Source organism: Myxine glutinosa, chromosome 10 (genome assembly GCF_964187855.1).
Source record: "Myxine glutinosa chromosome 10, kmMyxGlut1.1, whole genome shotgun sequence".
NCBI lineage: Eukaryota > Metazoa > Chordata > Myxini > Myxiniformes > Myxinidae > Myxine > Myxine glutinosa.
In genome coordinates, this window is record NC_136270.1 from 91,507,581 (window position 1) to 91,532,555 (window position 24,975).

The following is a 24,975-nucleotide window of genomic DNA, read 5'->3' on the forward strand; positions in this document are numbered from 1 at the left end:
AACCCAGCCGTTGTGTCTTTTTCCTCAATTGATTTAGCATAGCGCGATTTGGCCAACGTTCGAGTGGAATCGGGTAAACTGTGCAGACGTGGTCATACCAAACCGCTCGGTAAACCAACATCCACAACCGCGTCTGTAACAATTGGTGTCGAGGAGTGAGATTGGACCCGGAGCGCGTTTACGCGCTCGAAATTATAAAGGCGAAATTTGATTGTGTTTTACGAAAATAAAAACCCGAATTTTGAAAGTCGCGCTATGGCGGATCAAGACAGCTGGGGTCCGGTAGAGGAGAGTGAGGCAGGGTCGGTCCAGGACCAAATTGAGGGACGTGAGGAGAGCGAAGCAGCGAGGGTAGCAGACGCACAAAATGGCGCCTCGCTGGTCACGGCGACCACGCCCGCGACCGTGGCAGCGCCCCTGGTGGATTTGAACCTTTTTTTTCTACAAATGAAGGCCCTTATGGACAAGAATAGCGAAGAAATGGAAAGCAGAATGATGGGGGTAATGGGGAACCGGATGGATGCTCAGAGTGAGCGATTGGAGGGCCAATTAGGGGTAATGGGAAACGGAATGGGGGTAATGGGGAACCGGATGGATGCTCAGAGTGAGCGATTGGAGGGCCAATTAGGGGTAATGGGAAACGAAATGGGGGTAATGAGGGACGAAGCGAGGGGTACCGGTGAGGGGTTAGACAATAATTTTAAGGGATTAGACGAGAAATTTGGGAAATTAGACAATAGATTAGGGGAAATACAGGAGGGGTTAATGGGGGTAGAAAACAGAATGGCTGCTCAAGAGAATCAAATGGAGGGGATGCAAAGAGGGTTAGAGGGGTTAGAAAACACCATGGAAGGCAAATTGAGGGACATGAGGGACCAAGCGGAAAGGGAAGTTAAACAAATGGGGCAGCAGATAGAGGGGGTCAGAATGGGGGTAGAAACCAAACTGGATGCTCACAGGGAGGAAATGGCGCACATGAGGGTGGCATCTGGGCAGGAGATGCAAGTGATGGGAGAGGAGATCAGAGGAGGAGTGAGTGAGGAGGTCGGAGGAGTGCGCGAGGAGGTGAGGCACTGTAAGGAGCACATGGAGAAGGAGGTGAGAAAGGGGACTGTAAAGTTACAAGGGGGCATAGAGGACCTGACGCAGGAGGTGGAACAGCTGACGGAGGGACAAAAAGGACTAACGGAGCAGGTTCAAAGGAACACTGCGGTATTAGGAGGTTTAAACGCGACACAAAACGACATAAAAAACGACTTAATAGCGACAAAGAGGGAATGTCAGATGGTACGTGAGGGATTGACAACGAGGTTGGACGAGGTGATAGAGGTAATGGAGACGAAGGACCGGCAGGTGAGGACGCACATGGAAACGGTCAAGGTAGCCTTGGAGGACGAGCTTGAGGAGACGTACCGGGGAATAAAAGAGGTGAAGCAGAAATTAGAAGAAGTGGAAGAAGGGATGAGCGAAATTAAGAAGCGACGGAGAGGGGATAAGAAAGAGATAAAAGAGGAGATAAAAGAATTGGTCCGAAGTCTGTGTTTGGATCGTAATGATGTGCTCATTAACCGGATGAGGGATTCGCAGGTGATGGAGGAGAAGCGAAGAGGAAGAGGACCCGGTGTAAGTGGTGACCAATATGGTCGTGCGTATGATGCGCCAGGGGATTTAAGAAGCTTGGGGGTCGAGATAGACCCGGGTGTTCGTGAGAGGCCGTTGGTGAAGTGTGCGACAGGTCTGGTGTGCGAAAGAGGAGGTGTGCGAGAAAGTCCGACTCTGGGGTGTGTGAGGAAAAAGTGCGTGCCAAGGAGTGAAGGTGCTGGCGAGAGTGAGTCGGTCGTAGCGCATGTGCGAGGGAGCACATGGAAGCGCGGTGTGGTGAGTGTTACAGAGGGTGTGACGGGAGAGTGTGCGCGAGAAAGGTGTGTGACGGACAGGTGCATGGGGAAAGGGTGCGCTGTCAAAAGTAAGGAAGAATGCACACCTGTGGTGAGTGTTACAGAGGGTGTAACGGGAGAGTGTGCGCGAGAAAGGTGTGTAACGGACAGGTGCATGAGGAAAGAGTGCGCTGTCAAGAGTAAGGGTGAGTGCGCTGTCGAGAATGGAGGTGAGAGTAGTGAGAGTGACAAGGAGCGTGAGTTGGTTGTGACAGGTGAGCGAGGATGTACACCTGGAATGGAAGGATGCACACCTGGAATGGTAGAGCGTGAGTGGGAATGCACGCTGGAATTGGTAGTGAGGCACGTGGTTGGGTGTGCGAATGGGAGCACACCTGTGATTGTCACAGAGGAGGTGACAGAGGAGGGGGCGCGAAGAGGTGTGTTGGTGAGGTGTGCGACCAACGAATGTGTGCCAAAGTGTTCGGTGGTCAGGTGTGTGACCAAGGCTGTGAGTGGAATGAGGGTACCTGGGTGTGTAAGGAAAGGTACGAGGAGCATGGGAACGGCTGGATGTGTGAGCAAGGAACGGGCTGCAGGGTGTAAGCATGCAGGTGAAGCATCGACGTTAAATGGGGTAGAGTTTAGAACGACTTATAGCCGAATCGGGCCCTCGGTGCGTGCCGGGCTTCGCGTGCCGCGAGAACCAGCGGGGATCCGAGCCACGGCGGGTTCGAAAGGACCGCCGTGCGCGATCCACGCTGGGCCTCGCGTGGGACGGCCGCGTCCGGGCTCCACTAGGCGGAGCGGGCGGCTGGATAGGAAGGGTCGTCATGGCGACCACTTTTTGTTGAGGCATTCCGGCAGGTCGAGATCGGGCCATGGGATGGCTCCGTGCCGAGATGGTGCGTGGGATCTCGGCCCGGGTAAACCTCCTTCCCTGCACCGAATGCCGGACGTATCCAGCCGCGGGCACCAAACAACCCGCATTCATGGCTTGGTTGTACGAAGCCGGGCTTTGGACAGGAATTGGCGCACCGAGAGGCATTAGTGAGTAGACTGGGTGATGAGGTTAGTGTTTTGGACCCAAAATTAGAGAAAAACAAAATTTGATGATTGGCAAGGGATTGGCAGTAGTGATTGGCAGATGATGGGTAGTGATTGGCAAATTTTTAATTTGTTGAAATTTGATGTGCAAAATTGGTAGTGAGCGATGGGCCCGGTGGGTAAGGCTGGCATCCCTGCCGCCCTTCCCATGGGGGGGCAAAGGAGCAATAGCTTATGGGGTGTATGGCAGTGAAAACTAGCCCGGGTGGGTTAGGTTATATTGTAGGGATCTAGCGAAGATGACATTAGGTAACGTTAAGGTGAGTTAGTGACTGATACCTGTAGTGGGGACGCAGGTAGATGAGTGTGGATGATAATGACGAGGGAGCGCAATAGTTTAAAGGGACGACTGGGAAGCGCAAGTTTCAGAGGGGAGTAGTTAGCTGAGATGATGCCGTGTGTGTGAGAATTGAACAGGTGTGAGAGCTGGACAGGTGTGTGGGGCAGTGTGTGAGTAATGAGTGTTGTGGATCAGCGCAAATGCGCTTGGGGAGAGAAGGGTGCAGGTGGCACCAGGTGTGAGAGCACAGGTGTGCAAGTACAGGTGTGTGGAGAGAGTTGGAGTAAGTGGTACGGAGTGGTGTGCATGGTGCGAAGGTGTGGATGGGGGAAGAGTGGACCCCTTTCACGAGTACCCGGGGCGGGTAGTGTAAGTGTTAGGTAGAGGGTATAGGTAAATTGTGGTTGGATATTGGCATCTGTGGTGCGGGTGACAGAATGGTATTGTGGATGGGTGCATTAGTGTTGTGGAAATGGCTGGGCGTGTAGCCTGTTAGTGTGTGTAGTTGGTTGGGCACTCCACCACTGTGAGGATGTCGGCCAGGTGAGGCCGCAGGTGGGCTCTGGGAGCCGGTAGAGTTGTGGATGGGGCCCGAGGATCCGGAGGATGGACCCGGGCAGCCCAGTGCCAGAGAGGGCACCGAGTGGGGAGAGCGCCAGAGGGCCTTCCCCAGGTAGTTAGGTTAGGGTAAGGAGCAGGTAAGCTCGGAGGCAACTGCAGTGGTGGGGGTGTGCAGGTGGGTAGACCGGCTAGGAGAGTTACACGTCGCAGCCCCGAAATTGTGCGAGGGCACCGAGAGATGAATCGGGGGAGTGAGACCCCAAATTGAAAAGCACCACAGTTTGGCCAATGGGAATTGGTTTTTAGAACCCATAGTGTAAGAGGGCCAATGGTTTGGCCGGAGAAAGACCCCGGGTAGTGTAAAGTTGTTAAAGTCATTTAGGAAATAGTTAGGATTGATGAACCTGTCGCACCATACGCAGCCACTTACCTGTGGTGATGATGATGACTCCACACCTGTGTTTTCTTTGTTTTGGTGCAGGAAATGAGAATTGCTGTGAGGATTTGTGAGACGCATCACGACGTGGATGAGACATTGGGGTGATTCCATCTCTCCCTCCCTAGGAGGGACTGATGATGAATTGGTGATGGCAAATTATGATGTTGAGTTGGAGATGGCAAATTTTGATGAGAGTTGGAAATAGCAAATTTGATTGGTTAGGAGGGAGAGAAGACGAATTTGGTTTATGGGAGGAACGGGGAAGACAGTAGGGACGTTTGTTGATTAGTAAAATAGATGTTTATGGGTAGTGTTGTGTTTTGTGGATACAGTAAGGGGTAAGGGAGGGGCCATGTAGGTTACCTGGTTGGGGGGGGGGGGGGGGGGGAGCATACGGTAGGAACGTACCTGTCTCACCTGGTTCCCATGTGCCCCTAGTGTGCATTACCTTGTGTTGCGTGCACTTTTGCGCCCTTACCACCTTACTCACTTGTCTGCTTCTTTTGTCTCCCACCTCCGAGGATCTGGCTTTGGGGCAGAGAGAGAGAGGAGAGAGAGGTGCTGGCTTCGCAGTTGTGGGCCTGCACTTTCGCTGCTTGCTGCCTGGATCGATACACCATATGGACCGCAATGTTTGTGGCCACCCACAATGGACCGCAGTTCTTTTGCGGCCAAGCACCACCCATTGATGGACCTCTGGGTCAACGTGGCACCTATGCCAAACAGGTGAACCACTTATAGTTGGCCCCCTGACGGCCACAATAAAGAAATGGACGCGGTTGGCGCCTTTCTTTATTTTTTGAAAGCAGTAAGAAGGCCAAGTGCACCACACGAAGGCAAGACCAGCGGCAGAACATCGGCCGGCTGCGACACCACACCATGATTACTAAACATTTTATTGGTGCACCGATTGGTGCTGGGGTGGTGCTTTTGGTGCTTGGATGGGGTGCTCTGCACATTATTAAAGGCCGTAAGGCCACAGAGCACTCGTGGGTTGGTGTATCGATGCTGGCATGCGTGCTCTCTCTATGCATAACATCTGCATGTGTTCCTCCAAAAACAGGTCCTGGATCGTAGTGTAAATAGCAGCGTAGTCTTGTAAATAATGCTCCCTACCGGCTGTATGTTTAGTTTGCGAATTCTTTCCGCGATTCGGTTATCCTGTGGGTGTGTTTCTGAGAGGAGAAGGGTGCAACGTCGCAGGGGGACATATTTACTCATTTGTGAATATCTGTAAAACTGTCGCACTCAGGGTAGAGTTAATAGTAGAGGGAACTACATCTGAGTGCCACATTAAAATAGGTAAAAATTGATCGGGTCGGGACGCCCCGAGGGTAGAGAAGGGTGCAATGTTGCGGATATGGCATTTGGCCTCAATATCCGCTTGTAAATACTCCCCTATTTCCCCAATACTCCCCAACTATCCCCAATCCCCCATTCCCTAGTCCCATTGCCTGTAAATAACACTCTGTAGAACCGACCTTCCCCTTTTTCCCCCATTAAATGTCGTGCCCAGGTCCACCGCATCTCACGTAGACAACTTTCGGACATCTTGCTAGTTATTCTTAGTCTATGTCAGTTAAGGACTCGTTTCCATTAATTCTGACTCTTCGTTGCACCAGAATGTGATTATATGGCACCAGTAGTGAGTTTAGGACCTTCCCATACCTCCTCCCATCTTCTTCCTGAAACAACAACAACAACAACAACAACTACAACTACAACAACAGAGGAGAATGGGCGCGGCGCGGGGGGGAGTGTGCGTCCTCACACCGGCTCGGTTAGCCGCCATTGACCATGCGCTCCGACGGGGTTACCACGAAGGGGCTGGCTGTCAGCTCCTCGTCAAGGGCGGAGCCTGGTAACCCCCCCGCACCCAATAAGAAGGGCGGACCGATTCCATCTGGGGCGGAGCTAACGAGCCGAGGGCGTGTCACTCCCCGCCGGATATACGCAGCGACTTACCGGACGTGACGTCAGATGCGCCCCCAGCTTGGAAAGAGAAGTCACTACCTCCGAGCGCTGAGAGACCTCCTGCATCTTTTGGGCCGCGCTATCCTGTCCCTGAGCACAAGGTGCACCTTGTGCTGGCCATCGAAGACCCGCTTTCCTTGCCATCAATCCCCGTGTGAGTCAGTTTTTGTCCTGTTTATCTGTCGTCTGTCGGGGCTATTATAAGACCGTGTTTAAGTGCCTATCTTCCTATGCTGTCCCTCTTGCCGTTGTAATCTGACCTTCCGCCATAATATAACCTCCTCCGGAGGTCTTGAGAACTGAACCCTTGGTGTCGTGTCATTTTAACCCAGCCGTTGTGTCTTTTTCCTCAATTGATTTAGCATAGCGCGATTTGGCCAACGTTCGAGTGGAATCGGGTAAACTGTGCAGACGTGGTCATACCAAACCGCTCGGTAAACCAACATCCACAACCGCGTCTGTAACAATATATATATATATATATATATATATATATATATATATATATATATATATATATATATATATATCTATCTCTCTATCTATCTATAATTCCAGTAATCTCTGTGTGTGTGTGTGTCTGTGTGTGTGTGTGTGTGTGTGTGTGTGTTTGTCTGTGACCGCTGTTTCTCGACAACCACGGGTCCGATATACTTGAAACTTGCCAGGTATAATGCTGGGGACCTGAGGATGTGCCTTTTCAAGGTTTCATATTAATCGGAGAAGTAGTTACCGAGCTATGGCGATTTAGCCGTTCGCCGTTCGCTTTGGCTTTGCGAATGGACCAAACCATTTCATGTAAATAGAGGGGGGGGGGTTCTGTGGTCGTTACTGCCACGCGGTTTGGAATGTTTTTCCGAACGGGCACCCACGTACGGGCACGTCCTAGTATATATAATGTACAAAAGATATATATATATATATAATGTACAAAAGATATATATATATAATGTACAAAAGATATATATATATATATATAATGTACAAAAGATATATATATATATACAGTATATATAATGTACAAAGGATATATATATATAATGTACAAAAGATATATATATATATATATATATAATGTACAAAAGATATATATATATATATACAGTATATATAATGTACAAAAGATATATATATATAATGTACAAAAGATATATATATATATATATATATATATATATATATATATATATATATATATATATATCTTTTGTACATTATATATATATATATATATATATATATATATATATATATATATATATATATATATATATATGTATATACAGTATATATATATATATATAGACATGTACAAAAGAGATATATATATATATAGACATGTACAAAAGATATATATATGCGCATCGTAAGAGCGTGACCAAAGGTTGGCGTCAGGAAGGGCATCCTGCCATAAAAACATTGCCTCAAACAGGGAACCATGATTGTCATGGGGCCCGCAAGGTTAACCCCCGCTCTAGCGGGGAAAAGTGGCCTTAAAACCGATCATTCATTCATATATATATATATATATATATATATATATATATATATATATATATATATATATATATATATATATATATATATATATATATAAATAAATATATATATATATATATATATATATATATGTATATATATATATACAGACTTGGCATTTAATATGGAATTTTTTTTTTGTGGGGGTGAACTTACTTTTCAAGATGACTTAGAACCAAAAGTTCATTGGAATTATGTTGAAATTATTCTAGATTTTGTTAATGTGACCTTTAAAAGAAACAAAAACCACATTTGACATTTCGAAACAAATAAATTGATCCTTGAAAGTGATGTAAACTGATATCGAACTCAATTCATGGACAGTACTGTGTTAAACTTCTGTACGTTTTCCAGAAGTATCTCTTTATTTTGCACATTAGCCAAATTTTTTTTAACAAAAACAAAAGTTAAATTACGACTGGGATTACAGACAGTAAAATTACAGTTCAGTACTTCGTGTGACCCCCACGAGCATTCAGGAGAGCACGTACATGTTGAGGCATGCTGTTCACGAGATTTGCCAAGGTTTGGACAGGAATTGCTTGCCATGCAGTTACAATAGCCTGCTGCAATTCACGCACAAAGGTCGGCTGCTGGTCCAAGTGGTCGATTTGACGCGTTAATTCTGCCCACAAGTTCTCTATCGGATTCATATCCGGGGACATGGCAGGCCACTCCATATTCTCTACACCACGGTCAGCAAGAAAGTGTTGGATCATGCGAGCACGATGAGGCCGTGCATTGTCATCTTGGAAGACAAAGTTTCCTCGAAAGGCTGCACGAGCAAATGGAAGCGATGTTTCTTCCAGAATGGCCCTGTACTTGAACTGGTTCAGGTTTCCATTCAGAACAACAAGCTCAGTTTTGCCCCCTGCATGAAAAGCAGCCCAAACGGTCACCCCACCACCTTCAGCTTGGACTCTTGGCACTATATAATCTTTGTTGTAGGCTTCATAAACTTGTCTGCGCACTCGGACGCGGCCATCTTGACGATAGACCAGAAATCTAGACTCGTGACTGAAGATCACATGATTCCAGTGTCCTGGCTGCCATTGACAGTGCTCTCTGGCCCACTGCAATCGGCGCTGGTGGTGTTGTCTGGTCAGGCGTGGCTTTCTCAGGGGACGCCTGGCCCGATAGCCTGCTTGAACCAGTCGTTGGTTGACTAACCTTCTGGATACAGGCACATTTGTCAGTTGCTGCCACTCAGCCCTAAGCCAATTAGCTGACTTGGTACAGCCATTGTGGACTAACCGGTGCAGCTGGCGATCATCCCTCCTTGTGGTTCTGCGGGGACGTCCTGGCCTCGGTATTGGAGTAGGGACACCCCTCTGAGCATTTCTTCTCAGGATCTTTGACACCTGACCTTGAGTGATGCCAAACTGCCGCGCAATAGCACGCTCTTTCATGCCGTAATTTCGTAAAGCCACCACTCCATGACAAACAGCATTGTCGAGTTGACGGACCATCTCCAGAGGAAGCGGCAATAACTTTTGGAGACGTGCAGCAGTTGTTTTCAACTAATACAGAATGCAACAACCCTTGTATACCTGACTGTGAAGCCAATCGTCAAATGCACCTGTCCGTACATTTTGCCACGCCACCTGTGATATAATCCTGTTGTTGACTTCTTGCTGCGACAGACAATCAGTGACATGGTTCTTTTAACAAATAAATTACCAAAGTGTAAAAGAAACTCACCAGATTGATATACTGAGTTAAGAAAGTAAACCCAAGTCAAGAAAAAAAAAATATTCCATATTAAATGCCAAGTCTGTATATATATATATATATATATATATATATATATATATATATATTGTTGCGAATATGGAATTTGGCCTCCATATCCGCTTGTAAATATTCCCCTATTTCCCCAATACTCCCCAACTATCCCCAATCCCCCATTCCCTAGTCCCATTGTCTGTAAACAACAATCAGTAGAGCCGACCTTCCCCTTATTCCCCCATTAAATGTCGTGCCCAGGTCCACCGCACCACACGTAGACAACTTTCGGACATCTTGCTAGTTATTCTTAGTCTATGTCAGTTAAGGCCTCGTTTCCATTAATTATGACTCTTCGTTGCACCAGAATGTGATTATATGGCACCAGTAGTGAGTTTAGGACCTTTCCCATACCTCCTTCCATCTTCTTCCCCAAACAACAACAACAACAACAACTACAACTACAACTACAACTACAACAACAATTACAACAACAACGACGCTGCGCGGGGGGAGTGTGCGTCATCACACCGGCTCGGTTAGCCGCCATTGACAATGCGCTCCAGACCATGCGCTCCACGGGGTTACCACAAAGGGGCTGGCTGTCAGCTCCTCGTCAAGGGCGGAGCCTGGTAAAACCCCCGCACGCACCCAATGAGAAGCAACGTGCCGATTCCACGAGGCGGAGCTAACGAGCCGAGGGCGTGTCACTCCCCGTCGGATATACGCGGCCACGTAGCGGACGTGACGTGAGAATGTGAGATGCGCCCCCAGCTTGAGCAGACAAGACGCCATCCGAGCGCTGCGACCTCCCCGCATCTCTAGACCGGACCGGGTCGACCCTGTCCTTGAGCCAAGAGTGCACCTTGAGCCATCGCTACCCGCCTGTCCTTTCCATCAATCCCCGTGTGAGTCAGCTTTGTCCCGTTTATCTGTCGTCTGTTGGGAATAATATAAGATTGTGTCTAAGTGCTTGTCTTTCTATGTTGTACCTCTCGTCCCTGTAATCTGACCTTCCGAACGAATATAATCTCCTCCGGAGGTCTTGAGAACTGAACCCTGGGTGTCGTGTCATTTGAAACCCAGCCGTGTGTCCTTTTCCTTTATTGCCTTTATTGACCTAGCGCAGCGCGATTAGTCGACGTTCGGGTATAATCGGGTAACTTGTGCAGACGTGGTCATACCAAAACCGCTCGGTAAATAACATCCAAGCCACGTCTGTAACAATTGGTGTCGAGGAGTGGAATTCGAACCCGGGACTAAATTTATTAGGCCCAAATTTGTAACAAGTAGAATCGATTCGGAGCGCGTTTCCCGCGCGTTATTAGGCCCAAATTTGTAACAAGTAGAATCGATTCGGAGCGCGTTTCCCGCGCGTTATTAGGCCCAAATTTGTAACAAGTAGAATCGATTCGGAGCGCGTTTCCCGCGCGAAATTATAACGGCCGAAATTTGTTTTGTTGTATAAAAACCCGAATTTTGAAAGTCGCGCTATGGCAGACCAAGACAGCTGGGGTCCGGTAGAGGAGAGTGAGGTAGGGTCGATCCAGGACCAAATTGAGGGACGCGAGGAGAGCGAAGCAGTGAGGGTAGCAGGTTCGCAAAATAGCGCCGTCACGCACGAAGTATCAGGTGCACAAAATGGCGTCCTCACGCATGTGGGTGTAGCGGCACCAAATTTTGCCGCGCCCTTTGTACCAACGGTGGAAGACATGCAATTAATTATGGCTGAAATGGAAGCAATAACGAACAAATTGGGAAACCAAATTGAAGAAATAACGAACGGAATGAGGGCTCAGAGTGAGCAAATGAGGGCTCAGAGTGAGCAAGCGAGGGCTCGGAGTGAGCAATTGGGGGTAATGGGAAACCAAATGGGGGTAATGAGGGACGAAGCGAGGGGTACCAGTGAGGGATTAGACAATAATTTTAAGGGATTAGACAATAATTTTAAGGGATTAGACATGAAATTTGGGAAATTAGACGATAGATTAGGGGAAATACAGGAGGGGTTAACGGGGGTAGAAAACAGAATGGCCGCTCAAGAGAATCAAATGGAAGGGATGCAAAAAGGGTTAGAGGGGTTAGAAAACACCATGGAAGGCAAATTGAGGGACATGAGGGACCAAGCGGAAAGGGAAGTTAACCAAATGGGGCAGCAGATAGAGGGGGTCAGAATGGGGGTAGAAACCAAACTGGATGCTCACAGGGAGGAAATGGAGCAGATGAGGGTGGCATCTGGGCAGGAGATGCAAGTGATGGGAGAAGAGATCAGAAGAGGTGTGAGTGAGGAGGTCGGAGGAGTGCGCGAGGAGGTGAGGCACTGTAAGGAGCACATGGAGAAGGAGGTGAGAAAGGGGACTGTAAAATTGCAAGGGGGCATAGAGGACCTGACGAAGGAGGTGGAGCAGCTGACGGTGGGACAAACGGAGTTAGTGGAGCAGGTTCAAAGGAACACTGCGGTATTAGGAGGTTTAAAAGCGACACAAAACGACATAAAAAAACGACTTGATAGCGACAAAGAGGGAATGTCAGATGGTACGTGAGGGACTGACAACGAGGTTGGACGAGGTGATAGAGGTAATGGAGACGAAGGACCGGCAGGTGAGGACGCACCTGGAAACGGTCAAGGTAGCCTTAGAGGATGAGCTTGAGGAGACGTACCGGGGAATAAAAGAGGTGAAGCACAAATTAGAAGAAGTGGAAGAAGGGATGAGCGAAATTAAGAAGCGACGGAGAGGGGATAAGAAAGAGATAAAAGAGGAGATAAAAGAATTGGTCCAAAGTCTGTGTTTGGATCGTGATGATGTGCTCATTAACCGGATGAGGGATTCGCAGGTGATGGAGGGGAAGCGAAGAGGAAGAGGACCCGGTGTAAGTGGTGACCAATATGGTCGTGCGTATGATGCGCCAGGTGATTTAAGAAGCTTGGGGGTCGAGATGGACCCGGGTGTTCGTGAGAGGCCATTGGTGAAGTGTGCGACAGGTCTGGTGTGCGAAAGAGGAGGTGTGCGAGAAAGTCCGACTCTGGGGTGTGTGAGGAAAAAGTGCGTGCCAAGGAGTGAGGGTGCTGGCGAGAGTGAGTCGGTCGTAGCGCGTGTGCGAGGGAGCACATGGAAGCGTGCTGTGGGGAGTGTTACAGAGGGTGTGACGGGAGAGTGTGCGCGAGGAAGGTGTGTGACGGACAGGTGCATGGGGAAAGAGTGCGCTGTCAAAGGCAAGGAAGAATGCACACCTGTGGTGAGTGTTACAGAGGGTGTGACGGGAGAGTGTGTGCGAGGAAGGTGTGTGACGGACAGGTGCATGGGGAAAGAGTGCGCTGTCAAAGGCAAGGAAGAATGCACACCTGTGGTGAGTGTTACAGAGGGTGTGACGGGAGAGTGTGCGCGAGGAAGGTGTGTGACGGACAGGTGCATGGGGAAAGAGTGCGCTGTCAAAGGCAAGGAAGAATGCACACCTGTGGTGAGTGTTACAGAGGGTGTGATGGGAGAGTGTGCGCGAGAAAGGTGTGTGACGGGCAGGTGCATGGGGAAAGAGTGCGCTGTCAAGAGTAAGGGTGAGTGCGCTGTCAGGAATGGAGGTGAGAGTAGTGAGAGTGACAAGGAGCGTGAGTTGGGTGTGACAGGTGCGCGAGGATGTACACCTGGGATGGAAGGATGCACACCTGGAATGGTAGAGCGTGAGTGGGAATGCACGCTGGAATTGGTGGTGAGGCACGTGGTTGGGTGTGCGAATGAGAGCACACCTGTGATTGTCACAGAGGAGGTGACCGAGGAGGGGGCGCGAAGAGGTGTATTGGTGAGGTGTGCGACCAACGAATGTGTGCCAAGGTGTTCGGTGGTCAGGTGTGTGACCAAGGCTGTGAGTGGAATGGGTGTACCTGGGTGTGTAAGGAAAGGTACGAGGAGCATGGGCACGGCTGGATGTGTGAGCAAGGAACGGGCTGCGGGGTGTAAGCGTCCAGGTGAAGCATCGACGTTAGACGGGATAGAGTTTAGAACGACTTATAGCCGAATCGGGCCCTCGGTGCGTGCTGGGCCTCGCTTTGAACGGCCGCGTCCGTGCTCCACGAGGCGGAGCGGGCAGCCCGATAGGAAGGGTCGTTATGGCGACCACGTTTTGTTGAGACGTGCCGGCAGGTCGAGATCGGGACATTGGATGGCTCCACGCCGAGGTGATGCGTGGGATCTCGGCCCGGGTAAGCCCCCGTCCCTGCACCGAGTGCCGGACGCATTCAGCCGCTGGCACAAAACAACCAGCATCCATTGCTTGGCTTTACGAAGCCGGGCTTTGGACAGGGATTGGCGCACCGAGAGGTATTACTGAGTCGACTGGGTGATGAGGTTAGTGTTTTGGACCCCAAATTAGAGAAAAACAAAATTTGATGATTGGCAAAGGATTGGCAGTAGTGATTGGCAGATGATGGGTAGTGATTGGCAAATTTTTGATTTATTGAAATTTGATGTGCAAAATTGGTAGTGAGAGACCCCCGATGTGGTGGGATGGCAAATCCACCATCCTTCCCATGTGGGGGCAAAGGAGCAATAGCTTATGGGGTGTATGGCAGTGAAAACTAGCCCGGGTGGGTTAGGATATGGTGTGTAGGGATCTAGCGAGGATTGACATTAGGTGACGTTAAGTTTAGTTAGTGACTGATACCTGTAGTAGGGACGCAGGTAGATTAGTGTGGATGATAATGACGAGGGAGCGCAATAGTTTAAAGGGACGACTGGGAAGCGCAAGTTTCAGAAGGGAGTAGTTAGCTGAGATGATGCCGTGTTTGTGAGAATTGAACAGGTGTGATTGCACAGGTGTGCAACTGGACAGGTGTGTGGAGCAGTGTATGAGTAGTGAGTGTGTGGATCAGCGCGAATGCGCTTGGGGAGAGAAGGGTGCAGGTGGCACCAGGTGTGAGAGCACAGGTGTGCAGGTACAGGTGTGTGGAGAGAGTTGGAGTGAGTGGTACGGAGTGGTGTGCATGGTGCGAAGGTGTGGATGGGGGAAGAGTGGACCCCTTTCACGAGTACCCGGGGCGGGTAGTGTAAGTGTTAGGTAGAGGGTGCAGGTAAATTGTGGTTGGATATTGGCATTTGTGGTGCGGTTGCAGAATGGTATTGTGGATGGGTGCATTAGTGTTGTGGAAATGGCTGGGCGTGTAGCCTGTTAGTGTGTGTAGTTGGTTGGGCACTCCACCACTGTGAGGATGTCGGCCAGGTGAGGCCGCAGGTGGGCTCTGGGAGCCGGTAGTTGTGAGTGGGTGCCTGAGGATCCCGGGTGTGGATCGGGCAGCCCAGTGCCAGAGAGGGCACGGAGTGGGGAGAGCGCCAGAGGGCCTTCCCCAGGTAGATAGGTTAGGGTAAGGAACAGGTAAGCTCGGAAGCAACTACAGTGGTGGAGGTGTGCAGGTGGGTAGACCCGCTGGGAGAGGTACACGCCACAGCCCAGAAATTGTGCGAGGGCACCGGGAGATGAATCGGGGGAGTGAGACCCCAAATTGAAGAGCACCACAGTTTGGCCAATGGGAATTGGTTTTTAGAACCCATAGTGTAAGAGGGCCAATGGTTTGGCCGGAGAAAGACCCCGGGTAGTGTAAAGTTGTTAAAGTCATTTAGGAGATAGTTAGGATTGATGAACCTGTCGCACCATACGCAGCCACTTACCTGAGGTGATGATGATGACTCCACACCTGTGTTTTCTTGGTTTGTAGCAGGAAATGAGATTGCTGTGGATTTGTGAGACGCATCACGACGTGGATGAGACATTGGGGTGATTCCATCTCTCCCTCCCTAGGAGGGACTGATGATGAATTGGTAATGGCAAATTTTGATGAGAGTTGAAAATGGCAAATTTGATTGGTTAGGAGGGAGAGAAGACGAATTTGGTTTATGGGAGGAACGGGGAAGACAGTAGGGATGTTTGTTGATTTGTAAAGTAGATGTTTATGGGTAGTGTTGTGTTTTGTGGATGCAGTAAGGGGTAAGGGAGGGGCCATGTAGGTTACCTGGTGGGGGGGGGGGGGGGGGGCGTACGATAGGAACGTACCTGTCTCACCTGGTTCCCATGTGCCCCCAGTGTGCATCATCTTGTATTGCGTGCACTTTTGCGCCCTTACCACCTTACTCACTTGTCTGCTTCTTTTGTCTCCCACCTCCGAGGATCTGGCTTTGGGGTAGAGAGAGAGGAGAGAGAGGTGCTGGCTACGCAGTTGTGGGCCTGCACTTTCGCTGCTTGCTGCTTGGATCGATACACCATACGGACCGCAATGTTTGTGGCCACCCACAATGGACCGCAGTTCTTTTGCGGCCAAGCACCACCCGTGGAAGGACCTATGGGTCAACGTGGCACCTATGCCAAACAGGTGAACCACTAACAGTTGGCCCCCTGACGGCCGCAATATAGAAATGGACGCGGTTGGCGCCTTTCTTTATTTTTGAAAAGAAGTAAGAAGGCCAAGTGCACCACACGAAGGCAAGACCAGCAGCAGCCACACAATGATTCATAGACACTTTATTGGTGCACCGGATGGTGCTCACTGTGTGATGGGGTGGTGCTTGATGCTTGGAAGGGGTGCTCTGCACATTATTAAAGGCCGTAGGCCACAGAGCACTCGTGGGTTGGTGTATCGATGCTAGCATGCGTGCTCTCTCTATGCATAACATCTGCATGTGTTCCTCCAAAAACAGGTCCTGGATCGTAGTGTAAATATCAGCGTAGTCTTGTGTAAATAATGCTCCCTACCGGCTGTATGTTTAGTTTGAGGATTCTTTCCGGATTCGGTTATCCTGTGGGTGTGTTTCTGTGAGGAAAAGGGTGCAACGTCGCAGGGGGACATATTTACTCATTTGTGAATATCTGTAAAACTGTCGCACTCAGGGTAGAGTTAATAGTAGAGGGAACTACATTGCGTGCCACACTAAAGTAGGTAAAAATTTATCGGGTCGGGACGCCCCGAGGGTAGAGAAGGGTGCAATGTTGCGAATATGGAATTTGGCCTCCATATCCGCTTGTAAATATTCCCCTATTTCCCCAATACTCCCCAACTATCCCCAATCCCCCATTCCCTAGTCCCATTGTCTGTAAACAACAATCAGTAGAGCCGACCTTCCCCTTATTCCCCCATTAAATGTCGTGCCCAGGTCCACCGCACCACACGTAGACAACTTTCGGACATCTTGCTAGTTATTCTTAGTCTATGTCAGTTAAGGCCTCGTTTCCATTAATTATGACTCTTCGTTGCACCAGAATGTGATTATATGGCACCAGTAGTGAGTTTAGGACCTTTCCCATACCTCCTTCCATCTTCTTCCCCAAACAACAACAACAGCAACAACTACAACTACAACTACAACAACAATTACAACAACAACGACGCTGCGCGGGGGGAGTGTGCGTCATCACACCGGCTCGGTTAGCCGCCATTGACAATGCGCTCCAGACCATGCGCTCCACGGGGTTACCACAAAGGGGCTGGCTGTCAGCTCCTCGTCAAGGGCGGAGCCTGGTAAAACCCCCGCACGCACCCAATGAGAAGCAACGTGCCGATTCCACGAGGCGGAGCTAACGAGCCGAGGGCGTGTCACTCCCCGTCGGATATACGCGGCCACGTAGCGGACGTGACGTGAGAATGTGAGATGCGCCCCCAGCTTGAGCAGACAAGACGCCATCCGAGCGCTGCGACCTCCCCGCATCTCTAGACCGGACCGGGTCGACCCTGTCCTTGAGCCAAGAGTGCACCTTGAGCCATCGCTACCCGCCTGTCCTTTCCATCAATCCCCGTGTGAGTCAGCTTTGTCCCGTTTATCTGTCGTCTGTTGGGAATAATATAAGATTGTGTCTAAGTGCTTGTCTTTCTATGTTGTACCTCTCGTCCCTGTAATCTGACCTTCCGAACGAATATAATCTCCTCCGGAGGTCTTGAGAACTGAACCCTGGGTGTCGTGTCATTTGAAACCCAGCCGTGTGTCCTTTTCCTTTATTGCCTTTATTGACCTAGCGCAGCGCGATTAGTCGACGTTCGGGTATAATCGGGTAACTTGTGCAGACGTGGTCATACCAAAACCGCTCGGTAAATAACATCCAAGCCACGTCTGTAACAATATATATATATATATATATATATATATATATATATAATATATATATAATATATAATGTTTGTCAGTGCATGTGTGTGTGTGTCTCCTCAACATCACCAAAAGCATAAAAACTAGCGGACCCAAACTCTGCATGTATAGTTGTTGAATTCCAAACGAGTGCATGCATGAAAACTGGATGTTTGCGTGTGGTTAAACACCTTTTGAATATATTTTACACTATAATTTACACTGAAACTAGAAACAGGCTTACCTTTGGTCAGCCTGCGTTCAGCTCAGGGTCTTAGTTCCATCATTTTGTCCCACTCAGCTCAAGTATGCCTCGCCTCAGAACAGGTCAGTTTGTGTACAAAACAGCATCATATCTTCAAATGGTAATATCGCTGATCTTCATACCTACGAATTGCTGTATTCTTGTATACATCACAATGCTTATAAACGCCAGTGATCAAGCCTTTATTTAATTTCTGCGCACACTTTAAAATGAAAACTTTAAATAAAGATTGAAAAATAAAGCTTTAATTCAAATAGATAATTTTTTTAATTTAAACACACTTTTAAGCTCAATCTCTTCACCTGAATCACATTTCAAAATTTTAACTTTGGAATTGACCTTATCAGCAATTGCAACTGTTAAAAAAAAGTGTTCATTTGTCCAATTCGGACATAGTTGGACACTCCAGGCACCTAAACAGTTTCATTGGAGTGTTTACTTGAGTGCTTAATCTGCTTGGCAAGCGCTTTACAAACATCTTGGTAATGGCAAAAACTTCGCACGCTGTTCACCATTCTCTTACCTTTCATTTTCTTCTTCCTTCCTTCTTTCTTCCTTCCCTGTAAGTGCTGCTTCATCAGGATGAAGATTACCTCACTGCAGTTGTGCGCAGGTGCCGATGTGTGCCGATGTGTGCCGATGATGTGTGCCGACAGTGCCGATGCAACCAAATCGCGCAAATATATCCATGTGCGAGTACGAATAAATGCCAGATGTGACCTTATCAGGTTCGCCCCCACAACGTGGTTTTTTATTTTTTTTTTTTTTTTTTTTTTGTATACAAGATCGAGGCTCGTGAAAGAGCGAACATTAATCACACAGAAAGACAAACAGACACATAAAACAAATAACATCGGGAGCGGTAGACAAGATGGGGAGAGAGGGGAAGGACACAAACACAACATTTGAGAGCAGGGACCGAGAGACATGGAGACATCGAGAGATCTGTGGGAGTGAGAGGGCTTTGGGGGGGAGGCATGTGAAGGGGGGGAGGCATGTGAAGGGGGGGAGGCATGTGAAGGGGGGGGGGGGGTGGGAGAGGTATAAACATATGGACACTGCCAGGATTTCCAGGAAATAAGTTGGAATTTCAAACAAGGTGGATCTGGGGTGAATTAGTGGGGGTAGAAAAGATCAAGGTTATGGATGGGGGAAGATAAGAGATGGTGGTGAACAGCTGTTTTAAAGACCTGGAGGGAGGAGAGGGATTGAAGGGAGTGTGGGAGTTTGTTCCACAGGCGGGAGAAAAGAGGAATGAAAGAGTGAAGGTGAGCAGAGAGCCGAGATTTCGGCAGTTTAACCATCAGAGGGTTGCTGGCAGATCTTGTGCGACCTGTAGGAATATTTGGGGGACAGAGCACAGAGAGAGCTGGGGGAGCAAGGCCGGAGAGGAGTCGGTAGAAGACAGAGAGACCACCTACCTGCCTGCGGTGAGTGAGTGAAAGGCCCTCAGAGATAGCTTCATCGCGGGAGATTCCAATGATTTTGAAAGCTTTGGATTCAACAGCGTGAAGCCGAGCCAGGTGTGAGGCAGGAGCACCAGCCCATAGGGGAGAACAGTATTCCATTGAGCTGCGGATGAAAGCCTTGTAAGTGGTGAGGAGCTCAGGTGTGCCGAGGAAGGACTTCGCACGACGGAGGATGCCCAGTCGGCGACTGGCTTTGGAGGCCAGCTTGGAAATGTGGTTTTCCCAAGAAAGATCATGGCAGATAGTGAGACCCAAAAGCTTGAGTGACAGAACTTCTTGGAGAGGATTGTTGAGAAAGTAGATGGGAGGGTTGTCCAGTCGATCTTTTCGGAGAGACATAGTAAGAGAGTGAGATTTGGCAGGATTGAAAGACATGTTCCACTTGTTTGACCAGTCTGTGATTTTGTCCAGGTCTTCAGAGAGTGAGGAGGCTGCAGACTGCTGATCTGAGGGAAGAGGAATGGAGCGGCAGAGAGTGGAGTCATCAGCAAAGAGATAGAGAGGATTTTCCAGAGAGTCAGAGAGATCATTGATAAAGACCAGAAAAAGCACAGGGCCCAGCACACTTCCTTGGGGAACTCCAGCCTGAACAGGAAGGGGAGATGAGAGAAATCCATTCAGGGCCACACGTTGACTACGACCAGAGAGGAAGTCCGCAAGCCATGCATGGAGATTTCCATGGATACCATAGGAGGAGAGTTTGGTGAGCAGAGCTGGGTGCCAGACCGTATCAAAGGCCCTTGATATGTCAAGGGAGACAGCTCTGATTTCCTGTTTGGCATTGAGGACCTCCATCCATTGTTGAGACAGCAGAAGCTGCATGTCCAGAGTAGAGTGACCTGGTCTGAAACCAAATTGATGATCAGAGATCAAGCCATTGGAGAAGAGAAAAGATTTCATATCCGAAGCAATGATGGATTCCATGACTTTGCTGATAATTGGGAGCAGGCTGATTGGTCTGTAGTTGCAAGGATCTGTTTTTGCACCTTTTTTGTGTAAAGCGGTAATGTTAGCTGATTTCCAGGATGCTGGCAGATGACCTTGAGCAAAAGATAGGGTGAAAAGAACAGAGAGAGGGTGAGATAGAGCGGCAGAGCAGGATTTTAAGACCCGTGGGCTGATGCCGTCTGGTCCAGTTGCAGAATCAGAGTCGAGGTTTGACAAAAACTCCTCCACCTTGTCAGGAGAGAAGGACACAGAGTCCAGGAGCAGTTGGGTTCGACTGGGAAAGGTGGGAACAGAGAGAGATGGGTTTGGGACTAAGGATTTCGAGGCGAACACAGAGTTGAGGCATTCGGCTTTGTCACGTGCGATGTCAACTGTGTGGCCATTTGAGGTAAGGGAGGGGATGGAGGGGGAACAAACACCAGAAACGGATTTGACCAGACGCCACCAGGATTTGGAGGAAGGAGACAGGTTTGAGAGTTCATTCTTGAGTGAGGAGAGATAGTGCTTCCTGGCACTCCTGAGGGTAGACACACACTTGTTCCGAGCTTGGTGGAAGGAACTGAGATTTCCTTCAGTTGGATTAGCCTTCCAAGAGGCAAAGGCCTTTTGAAGGCGTTAAGGGAGGAAGAAGTGGCAGGGTACTTCTCCAAGTGGTTCCAATCCCTGCAGGTTTGAGTGTGGGGTGGGAAAAAGGATGACGCATATACCTGAATACTGCAGCAAGGTGTCATGAAGCGGGATCCATGACTTCTGGTGCGTGAGGATGCTTCAGGGAAGTATGCACTCCAGCTGATATCCACAAGGTTGTAGCGAATGCGGTACATCAAGGCAAGATGGGTTTGGAGTCGTCACCTCTCCAAGGTCGGCCATTGAAGTTCTTCAAGCATGGCTGTGACACTGCTGGTACGATTGTAAATACCGGTGCACCTCTACACTGGACCATCTCAAGTGTGTCAATGTTACGCCGAGTGTGAGGATCCCATGCTGTTGCAGCATATTCCACAATTGGTCTGACGTAAGTTGCTAATGCGGTCTTCTTAATTATACGATGTAATCGGCTTAAGTTTCGACTCAGGATGGCATTCATGGAGTTAGCCTTCTTGACAGTTGCATCCATGTGGGTGTTGAAATTCAGCTTCGAATTGATGTGGACACCAAGGTACTTGCCTGAGTTAACTTCTTCAAGGGCGTGGCCTTGAATGTTATAAGATTGGAGGATGGGCTTCAGCTTGTTGATATTGTGGATGACCTGGCATATAGATGAGTGAAACTCCATCAACCAATTCCTCTCCCACTTGCAGTGGATGCTTGTAATTTACTTTTAAAGTAATTTGCTTGCAGTGGATGCGCGGATCAGGTTACCGGTGGCACCACTATCGATGGTAACTCAGGTTGTGTGGTGGCCAAGGAAGGTGTCTAGATATGGAGACTGGCGAACCTGGACACGTAGGGTAGTGGGCGGTTCTGGGTAACCTGTGTCACTTACGCTTTTGTCCACATGGACATTTGTTACGTCTCCTAACTCGTCGTGTGACTCTTCCAGTATGCCTGCCACTTGGCGTGCTCTTGCAATATACTGACGATCTCGTTCGGGGAGATAAGGACATTCACTGAGGAAATGACTATAATCAGCATGACACACTTGTTTGCAATGGGGACAGGACTTCACAACTTTGTTGGGGCGAGTCCCCGAAAGGACTTTCCTGGGATTTGGCGATGGGAATAATATCCGGCGCGAGACTTGTGGTCGAGAAGTTGACGTACGCATGGACTTTGCATCTTCAGCAGTGTGGAGCTCAACTAATAGTGAGTCGAGCACCTGGGGCATCTCCGGCTTTATGGAGGCTAAGGTGCCGGATCTAAGCTCGGTTCCATAGCGTGTTTCACAAGTCCGGGGATCCCACTGTGGACAAGACGAAGCCATGTGAGCACAACAAAGTTCTCTAATGAGGAATATCCTCCCTCATTATATTATATGAGGGATATAATAGCTCCTCATCTTCAGTGATGATCTGGCCATGGTGGGAAATGCCACCATCCTGTCGAGCAAGTTGTCCTCCACAAATGCCATCAGGTGTTGGTACAAGTCTTCATGGCGCTCCTCGGGGTTATGGAGTATCGCTGCAAAGTCAATAAAGTGTGCACCAGTCGAATGGAATCCAAAATGTGGTCGAATCGACTGCCATATGTTGGCTATAGATGTAGAGTTTCGGACTATAGTGTTACGGGATATCACAAGGCAGAAGTTTGCAATTTGACCAAGCATAAGGTCCAGACGGTAGTTTTCTGCTGGACAGTTCGACATCACTCAGCGGGGACTTCACTGTCCGTCATCATCGACGAGTCCACGAAAGGGGAATGCTCTGCTCTTCTTCTCCCAGGTGACACCCTCGGTGAGGAAGGGAGCAACGTTGGGATCGAGTGATAAAATATAAAGAAAATTGTCTCCAATTTTTAAAAGAATTCACCGTTTCAATTTTGCTGAGTGACCATTGCTTAGGTGCACGGTGTGTGGCGGCCATTTTGATGACGTGCATGTTGTGGAATGCAAGACGATGTATGTATGTAACACAGCTACAGCACGAGCTGGTTGGCCGCTCACCTTCCTGTGAGGTGTGAGTGGAGTTCAAAGATGGCACTCGTAACAGTGATGCTCTGTCGATTACCGTCTCCAGTCCTTCCAGGGTGAAGAATGCGTGGAAATGTTTCCCGACGCTGCCACCATGACTTGGGTTATAGGGAATCTCCAAACTCGACACCACGACCAAACACCAGTCTTGCTGAGGTGATAAATCAGCTTTTATTCACCAATCGTAATCGTGCCGCACGTGGCAAAACCATAGCCGATGCAAAGCCAAAACCCCTGCACGGTAACCCCGTGCCAGCCCTCACCCGTGGGTGTAATACACATAGTGGCGCTCTAACATGCCAGGTGTTACGTGCTCCTCCCCAACCCCCTGGTCACGGTGTACCTCTGAGCCCCGAGAGGAGTCACGGCAGAAAAATGTGTTATTCTGTATGTCAAAGATTACTGGTGAAGCCACACCAATTGTTACCAACAAACAAATATTGTATTAAGATCACACAAGAATAACAGTACAACAATAATAGTAATCAAAAGTACAATCAATATATATCCGATGATGGTACCATCAGTTTCGTAACATATAACTCACTGTGCTCCAAGTGAGTGAACCAAGAACATTCCCAATGTCTCTTTTCCCGGCTTCAAGCCAAAGTTGATTCCGCTCCAGCGATCGTCAGAACGATGTCCAATCGAGACCAGAATCCCGTTAGGTTGGCAGTTACAGGCCTGCTGCCAAAGTTGCGCAAAGGCGCCCTACAGGCGACTGGGAAATCCAAAGGCGCCCTCCAGGCGACTGGGAAATCACACCCTCGGGTATGGACGTTTCACGGCTCACAGTCGGCGAACCTCAGATTTACCTTAAAAATCTGCGTTGCGCACACACACACACACACCAGATAATCGTCTGAATGCGGTGAGAACGGCTGAAGCGAAGCAAAGAAACCTTGCTCAATGCACAAAGCGCGCGAGTCAAAATGGCCGATGGCCCGTACTCGAGACGTAACGGCACGATGAGGATTCTCTTCGGAATCAATCGCAAAACCTGACACGCAGGTGAATCTGTCACAGCGATAACAACTCTGTCGCAGGAATCCCTTTCCTGGGAAACCCAAAGTTCACTCGTGACTCTTGCTCGCCAATGTTCGCTCCAGACCGCAAAGCAACTATGCTTCTTGTCCGACTCCACTCGCTGCGCCTTCTTTTTTTTTCTTCTTCTTCTCCGTCGTCGTCCGGTTCCCGATCCGGTTTCCGGTTTCCTTTAACACTAACTTTTTCACCTTTTGAAAACAGTTCACACACAATAAACCTTTTGAAAACAATAACAGTACATGGAATCAAAAATGCTTACAGTGGATGAAAACCACAACAACGGAAGTGACGAATCCGTAACACCTCCCCCCCTCAAGAAAGAAAGTTTGAACATAGTGAAAACTTTCTTTGCAGGCAAAAACTCTTTTAACAAACAAAAGTAAAACTCACACCCAAATTATCAATTCCCGTGAGCAACGATAATTAATATTTCCCAAAATAAAGCAACAAAACTTTCAAACAACCTACAGAAATTTCCAAAGTTAGTTCACTCTGGACAAAGCATCAGCAACGACATTGTCCCTGCCCTTTACATGCTCAATTTCCAAGTTGAACTCCTGCAAAGCCAAACTCCATCTCATCAACCTCTGGTTTTTATTTTTCATTTAAGGTTAAGGGGTTGTGATCAACAATCCAAAGCAAAACAAATCTATAGCACTTTTTGAAGGAGGCCGAGTTGAGAGCCAGGTTTCATGGTGGTTCACAGGTTAATCCGTGTAGGAATCTTGGCTCGGCTGCTCCTGAGCACTCAGTGCTTCCAACTCTTCTCTTGATCATAAAAATCATAATCACAATTGTAGAGTTGGGTGCTGTAGTCACGTGAGTAGCGGTCCCCATCTCGGCTACCATAATAGTCATCCCGTCGAGAGTTACCAAAACTGCGCTGCTGCTGCTGGGAGCCTCCGTAGTAATCACGACTGCGGCCGCTAACAAAACTATCACTCCCACCCCAGGAGCCATAGCCACCCCAGAAACGACCTCCACGTTTTCCTCCTCTGTAGCCCCATCGACGTCCA

The 24,975-nt window shown here is 48.8% G+C and overlaps 1 long non-coding RNA gene across 1 annotated transcript; it reads left to right on the plus strand.

Annotated features, from left to right (window-relative positions):
• The first annotated feature begins 3,319 nt into the window (after window positions 1-3,319).
• On the plus strand, window positions 3,320-14,479 carry LOC144894072 (uncharacterized). The gene is made up of 2 exons (XR_013624779.1): window positions 3,320-3,418; window positions 14,327-14,479. It is a non-coding gene; the product is annotated as an uncharacterized LOC144894072 (long non-coding RNA).
• The last annotated feature ends 10,496 nt before the right edge of the window (window positions 14,480-24,975 follow it).